We start from the raw sequence: 18,873 nt of genomic DNA, 5'->3' as shown, positions 1-18,873 counted from the left end.
CTCAAACACTCTGATACGATTGGCATACTGCCAGGCTTTAGTGGACCCCTCTATACTTAAAATAATCATTTTAGGGAAGTGAATACTAGAAAACATGTGTAGGTGTCACTTGGAGCTCCACTGGCATTCATTCCTAAATTTATTTTCTAGTCTAATGATTCATTTCAAGGTGGCCGAGAGCAAAGAGGGCACAAGACACATCAATGGTTGGAGTGCCAAGCCACTGTAACACACACTCTCACTCATACAGGACCAATTGAATGTTGTTGGCATGTTGGCAGTACCCTGGGGCATCCAGATACAAAGCCACACCAACAAGGGGCACAGACAGTGACTGGGGCACAAGATGTAAACCCAAGCGCTATGAGACAGCGACACTAACCACTGATGCCCCACCATGCCAGTCATGTTATGTACACAGGAAAAAAGTAGAAGATGGCCTAGTGGCTGTTACTGGTTCTCCACAGGGTTTGATTCCCAGCCCAGTTACTATCCATGTGGAGTTTGCTGGTTCTCCTGTTGTATGGAAGGCAGCGTAAGGTCTAAGGAAACAAACCTTAGCTGATTCACTCCATGTTGCGTGACCCTGAGCCAGTCATTGACCCTGCCATGCCACTACTCCATTTGTAAAAATACATGAGATGTATCCCGATCATGGAGCAGAGACAGCGTCCAAACTGATGAACAATGGCAATGTCTGTGTGAGCCTTCTCCAGGTACTTTGAGCTTCTTGCTGCATTCAATTCACTTGATTGATGACCTTAATTATTATTGCATTTTTATCTGGCGTCTTTACCCAGGGCGACTTCAAAGATAAGGACACGTTCCCACTGTTTACAGACATTTTTGACAGTTGGAGCTCAGGCAGGTTAAGGAACATACTTAGGGTCACAAGGTGCGGAACTGAACTGACATGTTTGTAACACGCCATTTCCTGCAAGTCACTTGGGCCAATGTGCCCTATGATAAACTGGCACCTCACCCAGGGTAAGTTCTGTATTGGAACACGTGAACGCATGGAAAATTCTCCACAAAATGCTTTGGCTTTCTTTACTTATCACACCGTTTTGGCTGTCGAGGTTAATTTTCAAAGCAGGCAAATGAACCCCCTGCGTTTTGGCATCAGTAAGAGGTCATTTGCCAAGGAACACGGTGCCCTGTGCTGTGTACAAGGATATCCTATCAAATGCTGTCAAAGGGCTCAGCTTTTTAGCTCTCCAGAAAAATAAAGGAGTGGCGTTGCTCTCCACTTCTGATGATATAAAGTGCACCGAGCCTACCCGCTTTCTATGTGCATATGCCTGCTGCCAATTGAAAGCAGATACCAGGTGCCAGTAAACGAGCAGGAAATGAAATAAATTAGAAGCACAATCCAGGAACTAAGGAGACGGAGGGCGGAGATGTGCTCACTGATTAGACGTGGCTGACAGCTTTTATTGTAACCTGCCTGTTTGAGCATCCTGGTTGGATTTGAATACTGTGTTTCCATTTAACTTCTGCCCACACAAAACAAGTTGTGAGTTAATGGGTTAAACTGTCAACCATAGGGTGCACACCATGCCAAAGGAGAGAGCAGTGTAGAAATCTTGATGCATCTTGAGCATCAGGAGACAAATTAGATTAACTAAGTCAATTACTGTATTATTATCTAAAAAGCTCCATATAGTCCTTCAGGACTGACACCAGCATGGGTAAGGGACCATCCACCCTGTGATAAAGCAAGTAGATGGTGAGACGGTCATCCCAACCAGGTCAGGAAAGGGAAGGACAGAGAGAGACTGCCTCCCTCTGTGGGGTTATGTGTCCCCCCAGCACACTTGTCGGTGGCATCCCTTTAGAGTGGCTCATGTTTGGAAACCCGCAGGGCTCCATGGGAGTTGTAGTTTTGCAGGGCAGCCCTGCTGAGTTCCTAGTGGGAGCTGCTGATGGAGAAGTTCAGACTCAGAGGTGCTTCCTGGAGGCAATCGTGTAGCACCAGATGGGGGTGAAAAGCAGCCACCCCACCTCACCATGGGTCAGAGTCAGGAGGAGGTGCACAAGGCTTGCTTGGCAAAAATAATGGAGGTAGAAGGAGAAAGGAAAAGATTTGTGACAGATTTACCAGGTGATAAAAACCCGTAGAAAGCATTTTATTTAATAAAAACATCGGTTTGCACCCATGACTGTGTGGATTGGTTGTGTTTGGGGTGCGGTTACGCCTCCTACAGGTCATACACTCCATGATCCTGAATTGGGGGTTGGCCGGTTTTCAAATGTTGGTGTGCAACCTTATAAAATCAGAAGTGGTCTCCCCTCGACTTTCTCGTACACTCAGATATGGGGATGGATATTTGAGGAGTAAACCACAAGACAATGATTATATTTTTATATTATGTACATTAAAGAACCATCAACAACAAATCAAATCCAATTAATAATATATTGAACAATTATTACTGCGGTGGGCTGGCACCCTACCTGGGATTTGTTCCCTGTCTTGCGCCCTGTGCTGGCTGGAATTAGCTCCAGCAGACCCCCATGACCCTGTAGTTAGGATATACCAGGTTGGAAACTGACTGACTGACTGACTGACAATTATTATAAAAGTAAAGTTAGATAAATCGGATTCTGCAGCTGCATGAATAAAAGGTAAAGTACCACTTCCGGTTAGCGGAAATAGCCCAAAAGTTGATAGAAATCTACCTTTTGTACCTAAAACATGTATGCAAAATTTGGTTGACCTAAGTGAAAGCGTACTCAAGTTATCACGTTTACACACACAGACACAATAATTCCAAAAATGGTATTTTCGCACTCAGGGAGATCCAAAACATTGAGATTCATCAAAATCTCGACATCGAATCTTTGGATGATTACAATACTTTCCCTTTACTTTGTATACGAGAAAACAAGAAGAAAGAACAAGCAAACGGTTCATCTATGTAACTTCCCTTTTAAAATGTCAGAAATTGCTGTAGCAAACCTTTGCAAATTCTTAGCAAGCAGGCAATTTTTAACATTACCTGAAACAAAATACTCATTTGGTAACAATTTGCATAATCGTGTGACTGCACATTTTACTGACATTTTATTTTCACCCTGCTCGCCAACACTGCCGTTGTGAAGAGGGGGGCTGAATGCACCCCAAGGAGACGCAGTTGCTCCTCCGAAACCCCCTCTTAATCGGTGATACAATGGGAAACAAATACAGTTTTTTTTACCTCCTCTTTGCTCGATCAGGTGCTGGCTTGCTGCTGCTGCCGTGCTGCGTGATCTGCATTTCGTGCATTGCTTCGAACATTTATCACGGGACGTGAAAGTGTCTCTCATTCAAAAGATCTCTCTTTCAAAGATCACGTCTCGTCGCAAGATTTTTTTTATATTAGAGAGATATAAAATATAAACGGTTGATCCCAACAAGTTTCATTTAGCATTATGTAGATGTGTATGGTGCAGTTAGTGCTGGTGCCTTATGGTACATGGAGTTCTTCCTGCTTCCACAAACTCAATTAACTGATTAATTGGTGATTTCCAATTGGCCCATATATGTGTGAGTGACCCTTATCACCCCACTAGCCGTGTAGGCCCGTGCTGTAAAAAGCCCAGGCTCCTAGAAACTATTGAAATCATCAGAAAAAAAATTAAAATGCACAGTCGGCGGTTTCATTTTGCGGGCATGCTCGTGTCTATCAGCAGCTAAGCGAGTTTCTTTCTCATTTGTCTTTCCTCGGTGGTTTCACTTTGGTGACAGAGTCACTTTCTTTGAGCGTCATGCTGTAGCCTCGTACTTCCAGGCCAGACAGACAGACACACACACACAGTTCCACGCGTAAACATTTATATATAAGATAATTCACCCTTGCTCCGGGCACAAACTTACAAGGATAGTTTATGTCATACATGAGCACTTTGGGGCCTACTACAGGGCACCATAAGGGCAATACCACCTCTGAACAAGAGAGGGCACTGTAGGTAACAATCTCTCCTCTTTAACCTCCAGCACCCATCATTCCCAAGAGCACCGATGTCACTTCCTTCCCAGATGACCCAGAAGTTCCGCCTCTTCCTCCCAGGATGAAATTTAAAGAGTCTCATCACCAGAAGTTGGAGTTCAGTTGTGGAATCCACATGTGAGTGCCACATTCTGTACCAGGAGCAACCTTACTTTGATTTGTGATGCCCTATACGGTTTATTTACTCGTGCATACTTGTTAACTGACTCTTTATTACTTTCTTGTATACGAAGTATAGAGAGAGTATAGTAATCATGAAAAAATTCAACCTTCAGATTTTGATAAATCTCAACATTTTAGACCTCCCTGAGTCCAAAAATACCATTTTTTGGAATGATATATTTGTCTGTGTGTGTAAACACAATAACTCAAAAACACAATGAGATAGATGGATGAAATCTGGCATGTCATGTTACACCAAAATTGTAGATCTGTATTAACTTTTGGGCCAAATCCATCAACCGGACGTGGCACGTTACCTGAATACATACTCAATTTTTTTTTCATTCATGAATTAGATAACTTTACTTTTATAATAATTGTTGAATATATTACTCATTTGATTTGATTTGCTGTTGATGGTTCTTTAATGTACATAATGTAAAAATATAATCATTGCCTTGTGGTTTACTCCCCAAATATCCATCCCTATATCTATACTAATAAAAGGCAAAGCCCTCACTGACTGACTCACTGACTCATCACTAATTCTCCAAGTTCCTGTGTGGGTAGAAGGCTGAAATTTGGCAGGCTCATTCCTTACAGCTTCCTTACAAAAGTTGGGCAGGTTTCATTTCGAAATTCTACGCGTAATGGTCATAACGGGAAGCTATTTTTCTCCATTTACTGTAATGGAGTTGAGCTCGAAAGTCGTGGGGGGCGGAGTTTCGTGTGACATCATCACGCCTCCCACGTAATCACGCAGTACATAGAAAACCAGGAAGAGCTCCAAAAACCGCTGAAGAAAACATACATTATATAATTAAGAAGGCAGCGAAACAATTAGAAGCGACCGAGTGACATATAAAACCATATTCAGCGGCTCACGTGAACTGACACAGTGCGCAGACAAAAAGCAACAGTTCCAAAGAGTGCTGAACAAAAACCGAATTACACTGCTACGCTCAAATAGACAAACCACACGCCGTGGCGCAATAGTAGAGGTAGCGCCGGCTTCTGAGGTTCGATTCCCGAGCGGGGATGCACTGAGTATGTACGCGCGCTTCCCGATACATTTTAGCCTCGTATCCCCTTGGTTTGAGACGTATGAAAAAATATGCAGTTAACGCCGAAAGACAGATCACCAATTGAAGCTTTATGAATAATGGATACTTTATTCGTGATCAATGATTGTTTTGGTAAAGCCATACTCAGTGTAATCATTAGATGAACGGTAAAAAAGTAAGAGCGAGGGGAGGATGACTTATTGAGGCACACAGGCAAAACCACTATAGCACGTGGGCTCGATGTACTGTAGTGCGCATCAACTCGATCTGAATTGCGCGATCACATTTGAAAAATTATATCTTTTCAAGTTCTATTTAGTCCATATGTGTCAAACTCAAGGCCCTCAGGCCACATCTGGCCCGGCGTGTAATTATATCCGGCCTGCGAGATCATTTTATATATTATTGTTATTAAAGCCCGGGTATATGAAGCGCTGGTAACACAATAAACTACAGATCCCATAATTCAGCGCTTTAGCTGCCTTGCCGAACACTTACCGCGTTAATCAAGTCTAGCTTATGATGCTGCAAGTTATTGCGAAGCTAGCCCACACGATCCCGAAGAGAAAAGGTGATTCTGAACATAGAGCCTTTAAAAACCGATGGGAGGCTGAGTATATGTTTACTGACATTTCCGGTAAACCCGTGTGTCTCATTTGTGGAGCTAATGTGGCTGTAATTACAGAATTTAATCTAAGACGGCACTATGAGACAAAACATCAAGATAACCTGAAAGACCTGAATGCAATGCACAAGATACAGAAAGCAGAAGAGTTAAAGAAGAATCTGACACTTCAGCAGACGTTTTTACCCGTGAAAAAATCACAAAGTGATTTCAAGTGAAGCTGCTTTTATGGGAGACACAAATGCACCAGTGGAGTAATGTTGAACCAACTCGGCACTACGGTGTTCCTAAATATGCACTTTGCTGATAAACTGCGCACTGAATTTCGCACGGCGCTTTGGTGGCTTTGAAGAACAAAAAAAGAATTTTGAGTTGTTTCACAACCCATTTGTCATCAATGTGGAAACTGTACCTTTGCAGATTCAGATGGAGGTGATTGAGCTGCAGTGTAATGGCACACTGAAGGCAAAGTACGATACTGCAGGGCCCGCACAGTTTATTCACTCCATTCCCGCACAAATGCTCCAGCTCCGTCTACATGCGGCTCGAACCTTGTGCATGTTTGGTAGCACATATCTGTGTGAGAAGCTCTGCTCAGTGATGAAGACTAACAAAACAGCACACAGGAGTCGCCTCACTGATGAGCACCTGCAGTCCATCCTGAGAATCTCCACAACACAGAACCTCACACCAATTTAGACAAGATATATTTTTATGGAGAGCAAAATATTATAGTTATATAGTTATTTAAGGTTTGAGTTGATTTATTCCGGAATAATATTCTGTCAACTACTTTGTAAATAAAAATTCCTTCTATTTAAAATTTAAATAGAACTTGAACATATACGATAGTTGTGTGTGTGTGTGTATATGTATATATGTAGATATGTATGTATATATATGTGTATATGTGTCTATGTATGGATATGTATATATACAGTATATGTTTATATATGTGTGTGTCTGTGTGTATATATATATATATATATATATATATATATATATATATATATATATATTGTCACAGACGGCTGGGGTTCTTACCCGGCCGGGACGCCTAGAAAGACCAGAAGCTGGCTTAAAAGCTTCCGGGTCAGGAGGACACAACCGCCCTGGAGCAGGAGAGGACCACGGGAAAGGAGGAGAGACTTTCCTACTCGTTGGGACCCGTGGCCACCGCCAGGGGCGCTTTAAGCCTCCTGGGACCCGGGAGAACATTACTTCCGCCACACTTGGCAAGATGGCGGAGGAACCTGCCAGGGACGCCTGGAGTGCTTCCGGGGCAAAGGGCAGCACTTCCGCCACACCTGGAAGTGCAGCCGGAAGATCGTTATCAGCCACCTGGAGCACATCCGGGCAGGAATAAAAGGCGCCGCCTCCCAGCAATCTGGGAGCTAGAGTCGGGAGAGGGAGCAGGACGAAGCTCCCAGGAGGAGATTGGCGGCCAAGGACTGAGGAAGAGAAGTCTACTACTGGTGATTATTGCTGAGTGCATTGTGTGGTGTTTTGGGACTGTGTTTATTTAATGAATAATAAACGTGTGACTTTTATAAAGATGTGGTCTCCGACTGGTGGTGTCCGGGCAAGTCTCACAATATATATATACACCTGTATATATATATGCCAGCAACACTCATGACAATGACAAAACAATTACAATGTCAATCATGTTACGTTATTATTAAATGTTTCCTTTTCTTTTTACTTCTCCGCTGCCAAGCGTGGGTATTTTGCTATATATATATATAGATATATATATATAGATAGATATGACAACAACACTCATATCAATGACAAAACAATTGCATTAACAATCAAGTTACGTTATTTTTAAAATTTTTCCTTTTCTTTTTCATAACTTCTTTAACACACTACTTCTCCACTGCGAAGCGCGGGTATTCTGCTAGTCTGAGTATACGAGAAAGTCGAGGGGAGACCACTTCCAATTTTTTTGTTTGTTTTTCTTCATTACACAAGGCATACCTTTGGGTACCCCAACCCTTTTTTCATATCTTTTTCCTATTTCTCCGTACCCTGAATTTAATTCCCATGTTTGCGAATGTTTCTTTCACTGCTGAGGAATTCACTTAGGGTGACGGCCCCAACAGACAGCAGCTGTGGGACTCAAACTCGGAGTCTTTGGATTACAGAACAATCAGTCGAGTTGCAGGAGAACTCCCTTTTGGTAAAGTGGCAGATCGGGACCCTAACTATGGATGCCCTGCCCCATGCATTACAATTATGTTATGTTATTAGAACATTATGATAAGCATGAAGAGAACTGACCATTCAGCTCAACAAGCTCTTCCATGTTGCTACCTTAAGTCCTACTGTCCATTACACAATTGATCTCTGGTGTGTCCATGTGTCTATGGTTATGTTATATTATGTTTGTGGAGGTCAGTCAGGTTCACAGTGGTTCTCCACAATATGCCTGAACCAGGGCGGGCCGGTGCCACCATTAAGGAAAATTAAGCATTCACCTAGGGTGCAGATGATAAGGTGGGGGGACCTAGCTGTTTGGGTCAGCTATTGAACAGACAGTTTCCACACTAATAAGCTTGGCCTAGGGTGCAAAATAATGTAGCACCAGCACTGAATTGAGCACCACTAGGAAGATGGAAGTGCACAGTCCATCAAACATCAGCACATTATGTTTCTTGGTCAACTGTCTGCATCTTAACATCAGCAAAGCCAAGAAACTGCTTATTGACTTTCACCACACCAAAGAGCTTCTGTCCAGTCTGGGAGTGAATGTCGAGGTGGTCCGCTCCTACAAGTACTTGAGGGTCCATGTCATTGACAGGTTGCACTGGTCTTGTAACACAGAGGAACTACATAAGAAAGAGCAGACTCTTCTTCTTCAGGGAGTCTGTGCTCCTTTAATGTGGGATGTGACATCTTTCACATCTTCTTCAACTCTGATGGCTGGTATGTGGAGCTGAGCTGGAAATATCACTTCAAGAGAGGCCCACTGAATCAACAGGCTAATTAAAAGGGCAGATTCAGTTATAGGGCACACTCTGGACCCGATGGAGGTAGTGGTAGAAGTCAGGTCAGGTTCGGGGGGCATGCACTGGTACAGCGTGTTGCCATACCCACCACAAAAACAAAACAGCTCAGATTCCCAGTTGGCATCCCTCCAGGCAGACACACAGTCCCACCCTGCAGAAATGACCCTCTATCTGCCACAGCCAGGTGTTACGTAGGTGTCCCCTTGGCCTGGTCCAGCCACTCGGGTCCTCAGCAATGAGGATTCTGTGAACCGGATCACCCTCGGAGAATCACATGGCCGATTTGACACTCCCTCACAAAACAGGTAATGTGCCTCAATTCGGGACTCCGTGAGCAACACAAAGTTAAACCAGTGGTACCCAAGGATTCTCCGAAGAGACACAGTACAGAAGGAGTCCTGTTTTCATCTCAGGTCACTGGATAGTGTCCATGTCTCTCACCCAGGAAGCACCAGGAGTCTAAAGACTTGAACCTTAGTCCTCATGCAGAGATATCGGGACCGCCACACACCCCTTTCCAGTGAGCTCATGATCCCACCATGCTGTCCTAATCCGTCTATTGACTTCATAGGAAGACATGAATGTCACTGCCGAAGTAAATAAACCTCTCGACACGGTCAACACTCTCTCCGCTGATGGGGGTCCTCAAGAGGTCATTAAAGGTATTTTTCAATGCTGGATGAAAGAGCGAAAACAAACTGAGTGCCATTATGAACAACACTGCACATCTTCTCTCTCTCTCTGTACACATCAACAATGAGGACTTTCAGCCAACAAATTGTTCAGCAGAACTGTGTCAAGAAATGCGTGTCTAAAAAATGTGTAAATGCCTGGTGGCGTATCACACGACTAGTCAGAAGAGACGCCAGCTTGACAACAGCAGTTGCTGATTTTCTCTCCTGATGATGTCAAGTTACATGACTAAGAATAACAGGGGATGACAAACTCCACAACTCTGTGTTTTCTTTCCTGCACATCTTCACAAGCTCACCCCTTTATCTAATGTGCTGCCCAACTGCATGGGTGCCTTTACCAGTACAACACATTCAGCAGTACAAATTAATGACTCAAAAATCAATTTGTGTTTGAAATTCATAATTAATTGGGCACACTTTGCAGAAATCTGTTTTCACTTAAAGTGTTTTTTTAATGTTGATCTGTGTCATAAAAGCCCAATTAAATCCGTTAGGGTTTAGTTTTGTGTAATAATAAAATATGAAAATTTTCTGGGGTGAATACTTTTTAATACACTAGATGCTGTACTTTTCTGCTAGCCAGTGCACCATCATGACGCCCTGCTTTAGTCGTCAGAGACAAGCTGACCTACAAAAAGTTCAAAAGAAGCCTTACATATTGGATGGATCATTAATTAGAAAACAATAAGGAAAAACATGGAGACTGACCTGGCAACTGCCCAGTTACGCTCTGTGAGATGGCTGGCACTGAAAGACTGCATTTGGAGATTTGTACAGCGCACAGGGAGGAACTGGCCAGTGAAAAGGAGCCTCAGGGTGAATAGAGACCTTGAAAAGAAGCTCTGTGTTCAGGTAATCCTAGCCAGGCCCTGCCTGCTGAGACAGCGGGTTTTGTTTGGCAAGGGCGATCACATGACTCGAGGCGGGCCAAGGTGAGTGGCGCTGAAAAGTGTGGCCACGATGGGCGCTCGTTCATTCCATTGGCTTCTGCTGACAGTTCCGAAGTGAGCACAAGACGCGTTTTATATTCTGTTTGCATGTTAGATAACAACATTGGACCCCGTTATTTTTTCCATTAACAGCTGTGGGTGAGATTGGAGGCACTATGTTGGGGAGACACAATACACTCGTTTCTCTCAGGACTCTCAGCCGTTTGATGTCTATGAGGCATTAAGCTTAGGACAGGACTGGATGCCACAGGTCTCACCCAGAAGAAAATAAGCGGAATAAAGAAAGTTTTTGTCTACATTTTGAAAAATGCTGGAACATTCAACTAATGAACATACCAAAGCCAGCTGGGGAAAAGCTGATTCTCTGTTTACTGAACATAAAGGCCAAGGTGTGCTGCTATAAGACTTTCAAACAGACAGACAGACAGACAGACAGACAGACAGACAGATAGACAGATAGATAGATATGTAAGGCACTATATAATAGATAGATAGATAGATAGATAGATAGATAGATAGATAGATAGATAGATATGTAAGGCCCTATATAATAGATAGATAGATAGATAGATAGATAGATAGATAGATAGATATGTAAGGCACTATATAATAGATAGATAGATAGAAAGATAGATAGATAGATAGATAGATAGATAGATAGATAGATAGATATGATATGAAAGGCACTATATAATAAATAGACAGAACTGGTACTTTCTGCCCAGGTTTGGTTCTTGCCACAATTAGAGAATAAACAGACTTTGATAAAGACTTGGGGCACCACCCTGGTGACCCCGTTATCAGGGCTGTCTTAACACATAGGCATGTTGGGGGCCCCATGCTAATCTATGTATGTTGTGACTTGCTGAGTGGTTGTGTAGGTAGGGGTCCCAGTGCACTGCTTTGCCCGGGGGCCTATGATGCTGCTAAAACTGCCCTGCCCCGTATAAATAAAATTTGAAAAAACAAAGAAACCACTCAAAAACTGCAGAGACAGCTTTCCAAACGTGATTTCTGAATTGAACTGCCTCAAGATGCAGGAAGAAAGGCAGGCGAAGGTAGACAGAGACCAGAAATGACGTCAGTGGCGATACAGCCGTCAGTCTGCTAGTCTTCATAGGGAGGAAAAGAAAAGGCATTGGGAACACAGCGCCAAGCCCTGGAGTGGTCGGGAATTACAATAATCAGAGCCCTTAAGCTGTCCCCTATGCGTGACGCCACTCATGCCAATTCAGATTCATCAGCCTAACTAAACAACATGCTGCAGAAAAGAAAACTGGAGAACCTGCAGACAACCCAAGTGGACACAGGGAGAACATGAAAACTTCACACAGACTGAGATTTGAACTCTGGAGTAACACCATGCCCTGACTTCACAGTACAGCATAATGCTTCTGAATTTCTCTTGTGTTAAAAAGCCGCCATGTGTCCTCTAAGTCATCCATATAAAACCTCTTCTGTCATTTCATGGCTGAACCTCTCGTAACAGTCTGTCCTTGTTTTTGAAGGTAGATGCAGCCCTCCTTCCTTTCAATGTGTTAAGGCAGACTGATCCACAGGGCGAGAGGCCATGCTGTAGTAACATGATAAGATGCACCTCCATTGTCTAGACTAAGCGCATAAATTAAGTTTACGGAAATCTGACCATGTCCATTCTGCAGATCAAACGGACAGGACGACGCTGACGGGATTTCAAAGACTCATTTGGGGAGCAGAAACAGAGGCGGCCTGAGAGATAAATGGTCTGTTTATGTCCAACGTTTTTATTAATGGCACAAAATGCAAGGACATGGAATGTGATTCCTAATGTCTGGAATTTGATTTCAAGAGACTGATTTTCATTCTTCTGGAATGTTAGATTTTTCCTCCTCCATATTTTATATTTTCTGCATTCTGTTTTTTATCACCTGGACACAATCTGCTGTGGAGCACACATGTCCTCCCTTTGCCACTTAAATTTTCTCTGGCTACTCCATTTTTTCTTCCTTATACCAAATATACGCATGATTGGTCATTTGAACACTCAACATTGGTCGCATGTGGGTGTTTGTAAGCGTGCCCTGCACATTACACTGGCATCCCACCTAGGATTAGGTCCTGCCTTCACTCACATTGGATTAGGCAGATGGCTGGATGGACTGCGCAATCACTACGGCACTCTGTAGATGCTAGCATTGCATACGGCGCTTTAATATAACATGGACATCCCACCCAGCATCAGCCCATCGCCGTGAGCAGGCTTGGTAATGCTGGACATTTTATCTTTACCTTCTACTTTTTGATGGATTTCCTAGTACTAGGGTGTTATACCGTGTTAGCCATTATGGATGCCATGAGAACCCAAGCAAGATGACACCTTTTATTGGCTAACTGCAAAGATTATGACATGGAAACTTTCGAGGCAACTCAGGCCCCTTCTTCAGGTGACACGTAATATCCTACAAAGCACTAAGATGGTCAACTTGGCAAAAACAAAGTTATCCGAATTCTCAAAGTTCTGGCATAACATGGATCTTTCACCTTGGTCAATTGGATGAAATAAAGAAATCGGCATCTTTGTGGTCGAATAGTATTTGGAGCAACAAAAAAGAACTGTTTTTATTTGTTTTCTTTGCTCTTTATTTTAATGAAAAAAAAAATACCACATTATCTTTCATTACATTTTTTGAAGACCAGGTAATGAATAAAGAGTGGCTCACGTGTCTCCTAAAAGTCTGACCAGAAACTCACGTGAATACACTGAAGTGGGAAAGCTAAACATCGCAAATCAGAACTCAGAAAGCCCCATTAGCACGAGAACACAAGAACACAACATTTGATCTGTTAGGGCAGCGTGTAATTCAACATCAACAAGAGGTTCTCTCTAAACTAAAGCAAGTTAAAGTGGTGCTCTTTTATCTTTAGCCGTGTCTTGTGTGTATTTGAGGGAGGTGTTGGGTTTTCTTATAACATTTTTTGAGCGTCTATGAAGAGCTAAATTTCCCACTTGGGACAAATTAATTACTATCTACCTATCTATTATCCTGTTATCTTGCCAACTATACCAAAATTTCTTCTTCTTCTTTCAGCTGCTCCTGTTAGGGGTCGCCACAGCGGATCATCTTCTTCCATATCTTCCTGTCCTTGTCATCTTGCTCTGTTACCCCATCACCAGCATGCCCTCTCTCACCACATCCATAAACCTTCTCTTAGGCCTTCCTCTTCTCCTCTTCTCTGGCAGCTCTATCCTTAATATCCTTCTCCCAATATACCCAGCATCTTTCTATTATCTATTTATCCATCTATTACATTGTCGGGCAACCGGTGCACCGTGGAATTTTCTAGGGGCGCCGCGAAAACTTTTGTAAAATATTTTAAATTGCTAGTGTTTTTGAAGTTTTGGTTGATTAAAAAGATAATGTTTAAAAAATATATTTTATATTGGAAAAACTGATAACGGAACACTTACGGAAATGAAGTCTAAGAAACGTGAGAGACTTCAAATGATCGACAAGGAAATGCACGTCTGTCTTTCGAAAATTGATCCTCGCATCCATCTCATACGTGCTGAAAAACGATCTCAACGTTCACATTAATTCAATTTAAGATTTATCCTTTGATTCCTTTATTAATAAAATGTCTTTCAAAATTGTAAAATTAACTGTTTTTATTGGCGATTGTCCATAGATTGTGTCATCACGACTTTATTTATGGGCAGTCCCTCAGGTGCGCCGCAACTCGAAAAAGGTTGCCTTTCACTGATCTATTATATAGTAACTTTCCTATCTATCTATGTATTATCCTGCCAACTATAACAAAATTACTATTATCTATCTATCATCCTGTTATGTTGCCATCTATACCAAAATTACTATTATCGATCTATCATCCTGTTATGCTGCCATCTATACCAAAATTACTATTATCGATCTATCATCCTGTTATGTTGCCATCTATACCAAAATTACTATTATCGATCTATATATCTATCGGTCATCTAGTACTCTTCCCATGTATCTGTCCCTCTATTAGATAGTAATTTTCCTGTCTGTCTACTTTGTACAGTGCTTACTATGGACAGAGCAACATTAAAGACTGTTTCATCGATTAACAGGCTCCCTCAGGCTTAGCATTAAAATGAACTCTTCCACCCAACTTAAATTCAATCCTTTTATACACATAAGACAATTCTATCCCCAAAGCGATTCATTTATTTGTTTGAGCCACTATTCAGAAATCCAGCTAATCCCCTTTATTAGAATAAGCACCTTACATAAGTCATTTAAAAACCAAGAGAAGACCATTCAGTCCATCAGGCTCGTGTGTTTGTCTAGTAGCTCAGCTGTCCCAGGATCTCCTCACAGATCCCACTTCAACTACATGACTCGGTAGTTTGTGTAACACTCCCGTAACTATCTGTATGAGTGAATTCTGCCAGCTTCAGTCTTAAATACATTTCCGCTTATTTTAAACTGATGTCCTGAAGTACGTAATTCACACATTCGACAGGATTAACTTTATCAGCACCTTTCGAGGGTGTTTGAAGACCTTCATTAGGTCCACATGAGGCCTGCTCTGTTTGTGACTAAACATGTGTAACTCCCTGAGCCGTCACAATAGGACAGACCTGTCCATCACTTGCTTCCTCTCCCGGTGCTCCGCTATACTCCCACCATTCAAAGACATGTAGGTTGGGTGAATTCAGTTGTTAAATTGCACCTACTGGACGTGAGTGTGTGTGTGTGTGTGGGTGTGTTCACCCTGCAATGGACTAGCACCCTGTTCGGGTATTGTTCCTGCTTTGCACCCATTAACTGCCGGGTTAGGCTCCAGCAGCCCCTCGACTCTCCTCTGTATAAGTGGGTTAATAAAATGGATGATGAACGATGCCAGCGATGTGAGTGCCCGAAGTACTGCTAACCCGTCCACTGCTAATTGCTGTCCCAGTATATGCTGCGGCACCACAGATCCACACTTGGATCAAGTGGATTTTGAACATGGATGAAGACTCTGGGTGAGTGTTAAATTTTAGTTTTGGGTTTGTGTTTTTAAGTGACCGCAAAATCATTCCGCACAAAGGGGACATAACAATGTACAATACTGGAAGTGTGAAGAAACTGTGAGGAAGTAACGGAGGAGAAGCACTATCTCTGAAACGCTGACCTTTAGAATTGTTGCACCCCTTGGTAAGCGGAGCGAGATACACAATTGATTGTATGTTGTTTCATTTGTTAATTTGTTCTGTTTCTTTGAAGAATGTTAAAAAATGTAGGTTTATATTTTTTGTTTATAGTTTTCACGGTGCTCGTGACAGTATAACAACTTTAATAAAGAGCCAAGTTTGAGACATGAATAAAGACAAATGCACCAGTCTGAGACTCTCTGCATGTCGATTCTATTGAAATCAAGGGCTGCTACAGTGTTCAATGTAAATGGTTGCATCTGGTAAGTGATTGTTACTTGCTTGAGTAGCATACCACAATAATGTTCTGGTTTTTGAAAATAAAATAAAAGATGTTAAAAAAAAATGGATAACGGCAGATTTCCTGAGATTTCTTTGGAAGTGCTGCCAACGGCTGCTGCACCACGCCAAGTTGTAAAGCTACTGTGTCCCACATGTACCTGAAGTATCCCTATCAGAGAACTAATGGCCACCCCTTTTCAGAAAGAATTGACAAGAGCCACCTCTGATTCAAGGTGACTTCAAGAGGACCTCTCGAGATTAACACAGACTGACCAGTAACCAAAGGCCAGCAAGAAAAGAAAAGCCAGGGCACAGCAGGTGCCACAGTAAACTGGCATCCACATGAGTAAGGCTAGGAAGAGCAAGAGGCACATGGTGCCCTTCGTGGACCATTACACATAACACATAAGCAGTGCCAGTGCCAGGTTATTTCGTGCCCCAGGCCCGGCTTACTAGTGCACCAACAGCTTACCCGTGCGGGTGGGTTTTTCCTCCCCCTTATGATCTGCGCCCTAAGCGAATGCCTAATTCACCTTAATGGTGGCGCCAGCCCTGCACATAACTTTAAACTTAATCCACCCCATGGTGGATCGTTTCCACTTGTACACTGGGGTCCTCTTGTGCAATGAGACAGACAGACCACCTGTCTTGTCTGATCAGGCATTGGCACTTGTTAGGGTGTTTAACTGAGAGCAGAAGGGTACAGCAACACTCTTGATAGAAACAAAAAGGGTACGACAAGTGACAGTCAAAAAGAACAAGAATAGGGGCATTTAAACATAAGAAGGGCAAGCAAAGGAAAGAGTGGGACTCATTTGCTGAGCCCCGGCCAGAATGCCCCAAACCAGTTTAAACAGGAGCAGCTTCAGACAATGGCCGAGTAACTGCAGTCACCTAAAAAGCTTGTCCAGTGGCAGGTCATGGCACAAGTCTCTCATGTTACTGTTGATTGTTGCAGGCGATTCATGACGCTGGATCTGCTCGGCAAGCCCACTAGGTATGGCTTTCACAGTAAGCTACCAGCTAGTTACATCAACGGAACGAGGGACGTGCCTACGTCACCCCCCTCACGAGCATGACTGGCACACAAGAATGAATCTCTCCATTTCTGTTGTGTTGGCTCAGCACTCTTTTCTTTTCAGTGACCTGGAAACTCCACAAATCATCAGAGAAGAGGACGTGGGTTCATTTGGGAGGGGGAGTGCATGGGGGTGGGGGCGGATGCAGGCTTCAAAGGCAGCCTTACCGTTTTTGTTTAATTTTGTTTCTCTCTGAATCTCTGCTGCTGCTGCTCCTTTAAAATAGGCTGGGCATGAAAGACTTATTTATGTTGGACAGGATACCTCGGGAAATGCGAACAAGCCTGGGAATTACAGATGCGGTCTTTAGATGAAATTAATGGCTTGGTTTATTAAGATGGCATGGGAACCATGACCTAGGATCACACCGGGATGCACAGGAGGGCAGAGAAGGGGCATATAGTAGAAGAATCGGGCACCTGCTCAGTTCATCTTCTCTTCAGTTGAAAAGCTTCGTTTCATTTAATACCAAAACTGAGAAAAATTTACAAAAGAAACATAACATTGAGTATGCGTTAGAGAACCTGAACTGAAACGAATGAAAGAAGCACGGACTTCAAGATGTCTTTAAACGCTGTCTACAGTAAGGACAATTGTGACAAAAATGGTGAAACTGTCATTGGTAAACGCTGAAAATGTTCTCATGAGACACACACACACCACAGAAGTGAGGTCCTCCGATTATAAACAGGCCTATGATTGTCATAATTCCCATCTCTCATTTAAGCACAGGACACCAATATGCACACCATATCAAGACAAAGCAAAGGAAGCCAGAAGCCGATGTCAGGTTGCATTGTGGACACTCATTTGATCATTCATCAGCTTTAATCCATTACAGGATCATGAACAGTTATTATCAACCACAACGCACAATCCACAATCTGGGCTGGGATATCAGTCTGTCGCAGGGCACACTCCCTCCATTTAGAGAAACCGGCTATCTTAACGCACAAGTCTTTTAGATTGAGGAGGAACGCTGAGAGGACACAGGGAGAACATACAGATGGAGGCCACATGAGGATTTGAACCTGGGACTGTAGAGATGCAAGACAGCACTGCCCACCCCAGGTAGATCGTTCTAAGCATATTTAGCATATACTATATACTTGATATATCTTCTTATCTAATACGCTACAGTGGCTGTCCGTTTGTCTGTCCAGGATTTTAAACCTCCTGTAGCTCACAAACCGTTTGACCTGTTGACCTGAAATTTGGTACACATATACTACGCGACGTCTACTATCCAATTTCGGGGTGATGATTGACCTTCAAGGTTATTCTTCATTTTATTTTTATTTTATTTTATTGTAGAATCAACTCTCAGCAGTGGCCAGCAGGACAGCCGTGTGGCACATGTGTACAGGTGCCATTCTCATCCCTACCACCTTCACCATCACTTCCCCTACCTCTTCATATCTTAAATCATTCTTGTGGCAGATTGAAGACTTAAGTGCCAGTTTAAGTGAAAAATTAAAGAAAACGTACTAAGTAATTGCAACACAAACTCTGACTTAATCAGTTTTAACGTGAAAAGATGCAGATGAAAGAAGAGAAGAAGCGGGCCGCTAGGGTGGAGAAAAGAGCTGCTCAGGAAGCAGCAAGCACATCAACCTCTGAGCAAACGAATGCTAAACGTACAGAGAAAGAGGATGAAAACTAGGAATGCTCAAGTCAAATGTATAACGTGCAGTGCGCTGTTACTGGCATATATATATATATATATATATATATATATATATATATATATATATTTACACTGTTTATGTACAGAGCCTATAAAATGTATTCACCCTCTTGGACGTTTTCACATTCTACTCTAATAAAACATTGAATCACAATTGATTTG

The 18,873-nt window shown here is 42.7% G+C and overlaps 1 protein-coding gene across 5 annotated transcripts in view; it reads right to left on the bottom strand.

The window, feature by feature from the left end:
* The window catches only part of ttll10 (tubulin tyrosine ligase-like family, member 10), a 327,871-nt gene that overhangs the window by 145,757 nt on the left and 163,241 nt on the right, over positions 1-18,873 (bottom strand). Inside the window, exon 1 of one of the 5 annotated variants that reach the window (XM_039755590.1) lies at positions 10,261-10,338. The exons of the other annotated variants lie outside the window; for them this stretch is intronic. The gene's annotated coding sequence lies outside the window, so the exon portion shown is untranslated. Of the gene's footprint in view, positions 1-10,260; positions 10,339-18,873 lie in introns of those variants that run through there. 5 annotated transcript variants of the gene reach the window in all.

Source organism: Polypterus senegalus, chromosome 6, assembly GCF_016835505.1.
Source record: "Polypterus senegalus isolate Bchr_013 chromosome 6, ASM1683550v1, whole genome shotgun sequence".
Lineage (NCBI taxonomy): Eukaryota > Metazoa > Chordata > Cladistia > Polypteriformes > Polypteridae > Polypterus > Polypterus senegalus.
Note: the sequence above shows the minus strand (reverse complement) of the source record. Positions and strands in the feature narration are given on the sequence as shown.